General features: G+C 44.4%; 1 non-coding gene across 1 annotated transcript; it reads right to left on the reverse strand.

Annotated features, from left to right (window-relative positions):
• Positions 1 to 362: 362 nt before the first annotated feature.
• Positions 363 to 436, reverse strand: Trnat-ugu (transfer RNA threonine (anticodon UGU)). The gene has a single exon. It is a non-coding gene; the product is annotated as a tRNA-Thr (tRNA).
• Positions 437 to 11351: the final 10915 nt, after the last annotated feature.

Here is an 11351-nt window from a genome sequence, read left to right on the forward strand (position 1 = left end):
TTGAGTATTCTAAAGTTGCTTGTGGCCTTCAGCTGACAAATAATTTTGAATTCTTTCTTAGTAAGGCCTTCATCAGTCAGTGTCATAAATTCCTTTAAAATGATTGTTGAAAATTATTTCCTCAAATAAAGTGTGTTTACTGTAGCCAACGTTAGCTGATTACGGCCCCATCCACAATCGTTGCCTTATCCTGCCTCTCCCAAACTACCAGGTCACATTTACCATTACTGTAGCCTAAATATCTATGCTATGACCAGTGTACCGTGCTGTTACGCTATTATGTTGTAAATGATGACTAACTGACAACCTCAGCTGCCGACAGGTGTTGTTGTTATACTACGATGTGGACAGCTGAAAATGTATGCCCCGACCGGGACTCGAACCCGGGATCTCCTGCTTACATGGCAGACGCTCTATCCACCTGAGCCACCGAGGACACAGATGAATATCGCGACTGCAGGGACTTATTCCTTGCACACTTCCCGTGAGACACATTCCCAACTGTCCACAATTCTACATATGTATTGTACCTTATAGACATTTGCCCACCCACTCATTACTCGCGCACGCTTTGGCGATTCCCGTAAGAGTTTGGGCAACCTGTGCACATTCGCACAGACGAAGGTCAACGGCTGCACGGTCATCAACAGTAACTGTTCTTTCGAGAACTAGTTACTGTCTTCCTATTATGTTGTGGTAAATAAGGGAAGTAAATACGGTATTGTTACATTGTATCCGTAAATGTGTCTGGTTCTCCTACTCCCGCAGACAGGTGCTCTGCCATCACCTATCCGACAGGTACAGTAATGGTACTAAAATTCATTGTGGAAGGATATCAGTGATCAAGTTCACTGACGACATTGGTACCCTCAAGGAAAGTGAGAAAGAATTACCTGACTTTGTGAATGGAATGAGTCAGTGATCACCAAACTTTATTGTGCAGTGGCCAATACTGACGCATGCAACATCTTATTATTGACTGTTAACCTACATACATTGGTGAGTTATGAACCTCCAATTGAAATCCCGCAATGAGGGTGCGATAAATTGATCACTATCCCCCAAGTACTGATCTTTACTCGTCAGAACCATTTGGAACATTTCAGGTTGATTGTCGTCTGTTTCAGATTGATGCCAACTGCATCCATCAAACAGTTGTGACACTGTAGTTGAATGGTGAAGGTTTCATTTTACTACCTCTGCGAATTGCTTTAATTAATAGTAATAGTTTTACTTATATGTAATTGCACTATAGAGTATAAGACATCTTTCTTTTACTCACTGCGTTGTATTACACAAGACTTAATTTGATTTGATATTCTTTGCTACAGTACATTTGAAAATGACCGACTCTGTAGGGCCTATGTGTCAAAATGTGTACCATAGAAGCTGATCTGTTAGGATCGCGCACGCCCAACAATACAAGACAAACAGTATCCCGTCTCACATCCTCTAACCCCGCAGTTGCGGCGCTACATACCCGTCTGCTCTTGAAGTAAGGGGTCCAGCTTTCCCTAGATCAGTGCCGACTTGATCAACGTCAATTAAAATTAAGCACACTTTAAAATACTGCTGTCTCTGCAAGTATTTTTGCTTGTTACTGAACATGAAAAATATACTCTCAAGATTCAGCTGATAGTTGCTAGACACACACACTGAATCACGAAAGACACTGGTATGAGCATATTTATTCAAATTCAGACTTATGTAAACAGGCAGAATACGGCGCTGCGGTCGGCAACGCCTATATAAGACGACAAGTGTCCGGAGCAGTTGTTAGATCGCTTACTGCTGCTACAACGGCAGATTATCAAGATTTAAGAGAGTTTGAACGTGGTATTATAGTCGGTGCACGAGTGATGGGACCCAGCATCTTCGAGGTAGCAATGAAATGGGAATTTTCCCGCACGATCATTTCACGAGTGTACTCTGAATATCAGGAATCCGGTAAAACATCAAATCTTCGACGTCGCTGCGGCCAAAAGAATATTCTGCAAGGACGGGATCAACGACGACTGAAGAGAATCGTTCAGCGTGACAGAAGTGCAACCCTTCCGCAAACTGCGGCAGATTTCAATGATGGGCTATCAACAAGCATCAGTTAGCGAACAATTCGACGAAACATCACCTATAAGGGCCTTCGAAGCCAAAGGCCCACTCGTGTACCCTTGATGATTGCACGACACAATGTATTACGCTTCGCCTGGTCCCGTGAATGCGGACATTGAGCTGTTGATGACTCGAAACATGTTACCTCGTCAGACTAGTCTCGTTTCAAATTGTATAGAGCGGATGGACGTGTACCGGTATGGAGACAATAGCATGAATCCATGGACACCGCATGTCATCAGGGGAGTGTTCAAGCTGGTGGAGGCTCTGTAATGGTGTGGGACGTGTGCAATTGGAGTGATATGGAACCCCTGATACGACTAGATACGACTCTGACACGTGACAAGTACATAAGAATCCTGTCTGATCACCTGTATCCATTCATGACCATGACGCATTCCAGCGACTTGGGCAATTTCAGCAGGACAATGCGACACCCGACTCGTCCAGAATTGTTAAAGAGTGGCTCCAGGAACACTCTTCTGAGTTTTAACAATTCCACTCGCCACCAGACATGAACATTATTGAGCATATCTAGGATGCCTTGCAACGTGCTGTTCAGAAGAGATCTCCAACCCTTCGTACTCTTACGGATTTATGGACAACCGTGCAGGATTTGTGGTGTCAGTTCCATCCAGCACTACTTCAGACATTAGTCAAGTCCCATGCCACGTCATGTTGCGGCACTTCTGCTTGCTCGCGGGGGATCTGCACAATATTAGGCAGGTGTACCAGATTCTTTGGCTCTTCATCGTATTACAGCGTGGTTGTAATTAAAATTCCGCTACTTGAGCTAGCGTAAAAGGAAAACTATTTGCCCAACTGTTGAGGAATGACGTTCAGAATGTGTGCTGCAGGATTTGCGTTGTTAGTCGTGTTAGTGTCATGACTTGCTGTTAGGCGCCGGTGCTGGTTCGGGAATGAAGGAGATACTCGGCCGCCAAGGACCAAGGACATGCAACGTGAACGGCACACGTAACTGTCATCTGCTTCGACAACACGTGATCGCTCCTCTTCGGGAGAAAGGAGCTTTGAATTCAACTGTTTCGATCCACAGTGCAGTTTCAACTCACACTGTTGTGTAACAGACTTACAGAAAACTGAAGCATTGGCCGATCGTTCCAACCTTGCTAGCCTCCGAGATTACGAGATTTGTACCAGTGTGATTTCTGGTTTTGGGGTTACCTGAAGGACAGGTTTTATCAACAAGACACTAACACACGTTAGAAGTTGAAGATGAGCAGAGCAAGGGAGGTAGCCAAGATCCCACCCGAGATTTTTCAGGCAGCAGTAGAGCAATCGCAAGTGCGGTTTCAGGCTCTCATGAACACACATCGGGCAACGTTTGTAACCTGTAACGTAAACATGGTACACAAGTACAGATTTTACCCCACCACATGGAAAGTAAAGTGTGTGTGTTTTTAACAATTTATTCGTTATTCCTCTTCCGCATATTTCACAAATGTTTCCACAAATATCATGGAGTTTTCATGGAGGCCCTCTGAAACAGAAATTTAATTATAACCACCCTTTATTACAAAATACGTCTGAGAACAGCGGGCCGCACAAATACTTGATTGGGGCCGTATGAAGCAACTGCGGCGCACTTTGACGACCACTGGAATGAATAGTCTGTTGAGCTCCTGCTCTAGAGTGAGAGCAAACCGAAGTACGGAAGTAATGAGGAGCATGAGAAATGAGATTAGCGATAAACTCGAACAACTGAGGATCACGGAATAGCCAAGTGAATGCAATATGCGGTCTAGGAAGCAAAATAACAGATGACGGACGAAGCGAGAAGGACAAATAAATCAGACTAGCACAGATAAAGAGAGCATGGAAGTCTACTGGTGTTGAACACCTCCCTTGAGACCTTGAGAATGTCCTTTTGGAGCACAGCATTGATGGATGTGAATCATGGGCTGTGAAAAGAAGGGAATAGAGGCGTTTGAGATGTGGTTGCTATAGAAGGTTGTTGAAAATTACGTGGACTGATAAGACATGAGGAGAGAGACGTGTGGAGAATATTGAGAACCATAAGAGACAGTATGGAAGGACAGGTGTTCAACATAAAGGAATAACCTCCGTGGCACTTGAGGGAGATGTACAGATTAAAAACTGCAGGAGAAGGCAGAGACTGGGAAAAATCCTACAAATAATTTGGGACGCATGGTGTAAGTGCTATTCGGAGATAAAGAGGTTGGCACAGGAGAGTAATTCGTGGCGGGCAGCATAAAACCATTCAGAAAAATTATGTCCCCAAAAAAGGTTGTGGAGTCAGAAAACAAGATTAAAACTTTTACAGTGCATACAGAGGCATTTAAGTGGTTGTTAATCCCGCGTTCCGTGCGAAAATGAAAGAGGAAGAACGGCCTAATAGTTGGTTAGTCAGTTAGTTAGTTACAAGTTCCGTAGATCATTGCAACGATTCTTTTATGGGAATGATGTGGAACGAACCAGATTACAGGAGATGCATACATTGTTTTGTATTAAACTGGGGACCTACAAACGACGGAGAGGCTTCGTCCCTCCATAGCCCTCAGTGGTTCAAACCCCACAACAGTAAACACACCCCACCGCCGCCCCACCGATCCTATGGTTATTGTACGGTTCGCCTCCCCCCCCCCCCCCAGTGGATCCCTCCGGAAGCGTCTCATACCAGATGACTGTAACCCCAAATGTTTGCATTGTAAGTAATGATGGTGTGTGTGTGTGTGTGTGCGTGTGTGTGTGTGTGTACGTGGAAACGTTGTTTGCGCAGTAATCGCCGACACAGTGTAAACTGAGGCGGAAAAAGGGGAACCAGCCCGCATTTGCTGAGGTAGATGGGAAACCCCCCTTAAAAACTATCTGTAGGCTGGCCAGCACACCGGACCTCGACACTAATCCACCGGGCGGATTCGTGCTGGGGACCGGCACGCCTTCCCTCTCGGCAAGTAGCGTGTTAAACTGCGTGGCTAGCTGGGCGGGCTTAGATGTTTACATGATTAGTGTTAACGTTAATGAACACATTATTTTTAGGTGTGCTTATGCAACTACACTTTTATTTATTCATTTTTTTAATTGGCTACCAGTTTTTAGTAGAAAGTCGACAATGGAATAGGAGTCGTCCAAGAGAAATGATTTTAAATTAGATTTAAAACTTGCTTCGCTACCTATCAGAAGTCTTATTTAACTGGGAAAATGATCAAAATTTTTATTTCTGTATACTGAATTCCTTTCTGAGCCTGTGACAGCTATAACAAGAGCCAATAAAGATCATTTTTCCCTCTAATGTTATAGGTATGAACATCACAAATCTTCTCAAATTTTGATGGATTATTTATGATGAATTTCAGTAGCGAATTTAGTACTATGACGGCGCATATTAAACACCTAGCTCCTTGAATATGTACCTACATGTCGTTCGTGTGTGAAAACCACACATTATTCTTACTTCTATCTTTTTCACAATCAATACTTTCATTTTAAGTGATGAGTAACCCAAGAAAATATTCCATGAGACATTATTGCGTGGAAACGTCCAAAATATGTCAATAGGTTGATACGTTTGCTTTCGAGATTAGCAATTATAGGAAGAGCAAAAGTAGCTGAACTAATTGTTTGAGAAGCTCAATAATATGCTTGTTCAGTTGAAGTTTTCGTCAATGTGTACTCTCAAAACTTTGGAGCATTCTAAGTTATTTACTGACCCCGCTCACGTGTTACGTCAGTTGTTTAGTTGTTTATATGACTATTTGTTGTACAGAAGTGGATGTAGCGTATTTTTCCAAAATTTAGGAGGAGTCCACTTTGAGAGAAAATATCATTTGCCAACTCTCTCGTTCCTTTCCCTTCAGTGGAATTATTATAACACTAGTATTGTTTTCAAAAAGTACCAATTTTGCTTGTTGAATGTCAAGTTGAAGGTTACTCACATATACGGGGTGAGTATAAATAACGCCGACAAACTGCAAGGACGGATGTCTGATGGTAAATGGAGGAAAAGAGGTCCTATGACCATGTGTTCGGAGATGCATCATTGCATGGTAGATTGCGCTGATGAATGAAGTCCCTCTAACCATGTGCCATGTGTTCCTTGTTTGTTGCACTCTTTGTGATTGAAGTAGCGTACTGTAAGCAGCAGAATGGTCCAGCATTCATACTGGGACCAAGCCGAGATGATGTTTGTGTACGGCCAAGCAGAGCGGTCGAGAGGCAGCGTGGCTATACCGAAACAAGAGCCACATCACACAACATTCCAAGCCCTTTTTGGACTTTTATGTGATCATGGGTCCCCTCAGACAGATCGACTTGCGAGAGAGGTAGCAGGCTGTGCCTACACCAGATTTGGAGGACGAGGTTCTGTAGGATATTGAGACAAACACGCTCCAGGCAAGCTGCCCGCCAACATCGTGCAAGCCAAAGTTCGATTATGTGTATACTACTTGACAACCGCTACTATCCGTATCACGTACAGCGAGTGCAAGGGCTATCAGCAACGGATTTCCCTCTATGGGAAGGATTTTCTCGACTGTTTTTGCACTATAACACCACTATTATGGGATTTGCCATCAGTCGTCTTTACTAGATCTGGTATCGTCAGTCTGCATAGTCGTCATCTGCGGGCTATGGACAATTGTCGGGGAATGGTTGAGGCGGCTCATCAGCATCGGTTCAGCATCAAAGCATGGACAGGGATTCTTTGCGACCACATATTTGGACCAGTTATTTTCCACAAATCTCCGACGGAGAAACGTACTTGGCCTTCCTGTGGAATTCTATGACTTTGCTGTTTGATGAAGTGCTTTTGGTAATACGACAGCTAATGTAGTATCTGCATGATAGAACACTGCCCCACTTCGTCATTACAGTTCGCCGACACATCATCATCTTCCCTAGTCGTTGGGTAGGACACGGACGCCCTTTGGCATGGCCTGGTAGTCACCAGACTTAAACCCCCTGGACGTTTACGTCTGGGGGCATCTTAAATACGTTGTGTATGCTGAATCAGCTCCCTTCAACAGCGTGTTCATGACGACTGTGATGCTATTCGGCGAGAGGCTACACCAAAACAAGACCTTTCACAGACGCCAGCCACAGCACACAACATTTCAAGCCCTTTTTGGGCGTTTTTGTGATCATGGTTCCTCTTACAGACCAACATGCGCGGAGGTGGCGGGCTGTGCATACACGAGATTAGGATGTGATTCAGCTCTGTATTGTGTTTCGGAACGACTTGTGGTTATTGCGTGCATACTGCCCGTTTCCAGACACATTTTCATAGGACCTTTTTCCTCCATATACTCTCTTTCAAACTCTCTTTCAAATACTCTCTTTCAAATTCTGAAGGTGGCAGGGGTAAATTACAGGGAGACAAAGGCTATTTACAACTCGTACAGAAACCAAATGGTAGTTATAAGAGTCGAGGGACATGAAAGGCAAGCATTGGTTGGGAAGGGAGTGAGACAGGGTTGTAGCCTTTCCCCGATGTTATTCAATCTGTATATTGAGCAAGCAGCGAAGGAAACAAAAGGAAAATTCGGAGTAGGTATTAAAGTCCATGGGGAAGAAATAAAAACTTTGTGGTTCGCCGATGACACTGTAATTCTGTCAGAGAGAGCAAAGGACTTAGAAGAGCAGTTGAACGGAATGGATAGTGTCTTGAAAGGAGGATATAAGATGAACATCAACAAAAGCAAAATGAGGATAATGGAATGTAGGCGAATTAAGTCGGGTGATGCTGAGGGAATTAGATTAGGAAATGAGATGCTTAAAGGAGTTTTGCTACTTGGGGAACAAAATAACTGATGATGGTCGAAGTAGAGAGGATATAAAATGTAGACTGGCAATGGCAAGGAAATCGTTTCTGAAGAAGAGAAATTTGTTAACATCGAGTATAGATTTAAGTGTCAGGAAGTCATTTCTGAAAGTATTTGTATGGACTGTAGCCATGTATGGAAGTGAAACATGGGCGATAAATAGTTTGGACAAGAAGAGAATAGAAGCTTTCGAAATGTGTTGCTACAGAAGAATGCTGAAGATTAGATGGGTAGATCACGTAACTGAGGTGGTCTTGAATCGGATTGGGGAGAAGTTTGTGGCACAACTTGACTAGAAGAAGGGATCGGTTGGTAGGACATGTTCTGAGACATCGAAGGATCACCAATTTAGTATTGGAGGGCAGCATGGAGTGTAAAAATCGTAGAGGGAGATCAAGAGATGAATACACTAAGCAGATTCAAAAGGATGTAGTTTGCAATAGGTACTGGGAGATGAAGAAGCTTGCACAGGATAGCGTAGCATGGAAAGCTACATCAAACCAGTCTCAGGACTGAAGACTACAACAACAACATCCAGTCAGTAATTCTTCCCTGCAGTTTGTCGGTTTTATTAATGTTCACCCTGCATATAGAACAGAAGTGGACTCAGAATGGAGCCCTGTGGGACTCACTTTGAGATTTTTCACCAGCCACTTAAATTTACTACCTTTCTGACATTGTCTGAATTATTCAGCGCAATCTTCTGCGTTCTGTTTGTTCAATGTGATTATATAATACACATAATATAGTAAGTAGTAGAAGATAAGTACTCTCTGCCACGTAATTCGCAATAGTTTGCTGAGAGTTGAAGAAAAGCGTAAAAGAGGACAGTGTCTGGTAACCTGCCGGAGAATGCCGAGCAAAACGAATGCAGACTGAGGTGCTGGGGGTTCGCGGCAACGCTGGTTGCTGGCGAGACCCGCGGAATGAGAAGCAGGCGGCCACAATGGGGGGAGAGCGCGACAGGTGGGAAGTTGCAGGTGAGCAGCGCGGTGCTGGGGGCGGGCGGCGGATGCCGGAATAATTGAGCAGCGGCGGCTGCAGTAATGACCACCAGGGGCGCTGTAATCACGCGCAGATGAGACCGCGCCAGTGGCAGTGGCCCACCGTGGTACGCCGCGCTTTGCAGGGCTGGGCTCGGCTGGGGCGTCTTGTCTGCCGCCGCGGGCCCCACCGCCCACCCCTGGGGCCATCGCTACCTCCTTGCGACGGAACTGCAGCGCACTCCTTATCCTTCCGGTTTTAATGCTGGGAACGTTTTCGCGGACGTTCTCAGAGTTTACGGATGGAATATAGTGTGATGTATAATCTAGAATGTTTCCCAGGAAGCTCTACGTCTCTGTTCTGAGATAACGGGGAGAATGAAAAGCACGAAATTCTTTTCTTTTTCTTTATTACCCATATAATCTGCGCTTACAGTGACGGGTATGGAATGTGCACAGAGTAAAACAGAAGTAATATCTGGCGTTCCCCAAGTTAGTGTTATAGTCCCCCAGTTTTTCCTAATCTACATAAACGATTTAGGAGATAATGTGAGCAGCCCTCTTAGACTCTTTGTAGATAATGCTTTTATTTCTCACCAGATGATCAAAACGAACTGAAAAATGATTTAGACAATATATTTGTATGGTGCAAAAAAGTGGCAATTGTCAGTAAATCACGAAAATGTGATGCCATCCACATCAGAACTGAAAAGAATCCCTTAAATCTCAGTTACGCAATAAATTACACAAATCTGAAGGCTGTAAACTCAACTAAACACTTAGGGATCACAATTACGAGTAACTTAAAACGGAAAGATCATATAGATAATGTTGGGGGGAAAGCAAACCAAAGAGTGCGATTTATTGTCAGAACACTTAGAAAATATAACAGCTTCAGTAAAAGACCGCTTACACTATGCTTGTCTTCCATCTTTTCGAGTAATGATGTGTGATGCAGAATTCCGATCGGATAGGGTTGAGGGGGATATCTGAACAGTTCAAAGAAGGGCAGTTCATTTTGTATTATCGTGCAACAGGGTAGAGTGCGTCACGGGTACGATACACGACTTGGGGCAGTCATTATCATGAAATTTCAATCACCAACTTTCTCCTCAGAGTGTGAAAATATTTTGTTGGCGGCCACCTACACAGGGAGAAATAATCATCATAGCAAAACAGAAATCAGAGCTCGCATGGAAAGCTGTACGTGTTCGTTTTTCCGCGCACCGTTCGAGAGAGGAACGGTAGAGAAGTGGCTTAAAGGTGGTTCAATGAACCCTCTTCTGGGCACGTAACTATGAATTTCAGAATAATCAAGTAGATATAGATGTAGATGTGAACACCTTGATCGAACGCTTCTAAATTCGTACTTCACTATTTGAATTCCTGAGGGAGGTTGTTGTTGTGGTCATCAGTTTGAACACCTCTTTGACGCAGCTCTCCTCAGTAGTCTGTCCTCTTTATCTGTGAAGAACTATTACAACTTACACCAATTTTAACCTGACTTCTGTGTTCAAGCCTTGGTCTTCCTCTTCAATTTTTGCGCCCCACACTTGCCTGTACTTAAATTCCCTTCCCAAATTTTCCCTTGGTTCCTTATAGTTGCCCGCATCTCGTGGTCGTGCGGTAGCGTTCTCGCTTCCCACGCCCGGGTTCCCGGGTTCGATTCCCGGCGGGGTCGGGGATTTTCTCTGCCTCGTGATGGCTGGGTGTTGTGTGCTGTCCTTAGGTTAGTTAGGTTTAAGTAGTTCTAAGTTCTAGGGGACTTATGACCACAGCAGTTGAGTCCCATAGTGCTCAGAGCCATTTGAACCATTTGAACCTTATAGTGTTTGCTCAATGCACAACCAAATAGCAACGAGGATAGGATGAAACTATTTCACTACCTTCTCACTCTCTAATTCTCTTTCATGCCCTTCGTCTCTTACAACTACAGTCTGGTTGCTACAAAAGTTGTAAATAAATTTTCGCTCCCGGTGTTTTATCCTGGCTATCTTCAAAGTTTGAAAGAGTCTAGTCCCGTCTACATTTTCAAAAATGGAAAGGCAGAGTTCCGTGTTCTGGCTCTATAAGCTAGACCGGCCAATTGTGCCCGAACGACTGCCATGGTCATCCTCTGCCAACGACGTCATCGGATGCTTTATGGAGGGGCAAGTGGTCACCATTCCGCTCTCCCGGTAGTTGCCAGGTATTTAGACCTAGGAATCGCTACTAAGCAGAGGAGTAGCTCCCCTCGTGAGGCTGAGTGCACCTTGGGCCAGACCTCTCACCGAGGAAAAATACCTAGCAGCACTGGCAATCGAACTCGGATCCTCTGCATCCCAGTCAGCCACGCTCACCACTAAGCTACAGAGACAGAGCAACATATTCAAACGCTTTCTCTAAATTTACAACTTCTACAAATGTAAGTTTGCCCTTCCTCACCGAGCGAGGTGGCGCGGTGGTTAGCACACTGGAG

Source organism: Schistocerca cancellata, chromosome 8 (assembly GCF_023864275.1).
Source record: "Schistocerca cancellata isolate TAMUIC-IGC-003103 chromosome 8, iqSchCanc2.1, whole genome shotgun sequence".
Lineage (NCBI taxonomy): Eukaryota > Metazoa > Arthropoda > Insecta > Orthoptera > Acrididae > Schistocerca > Schistocerca cancellata.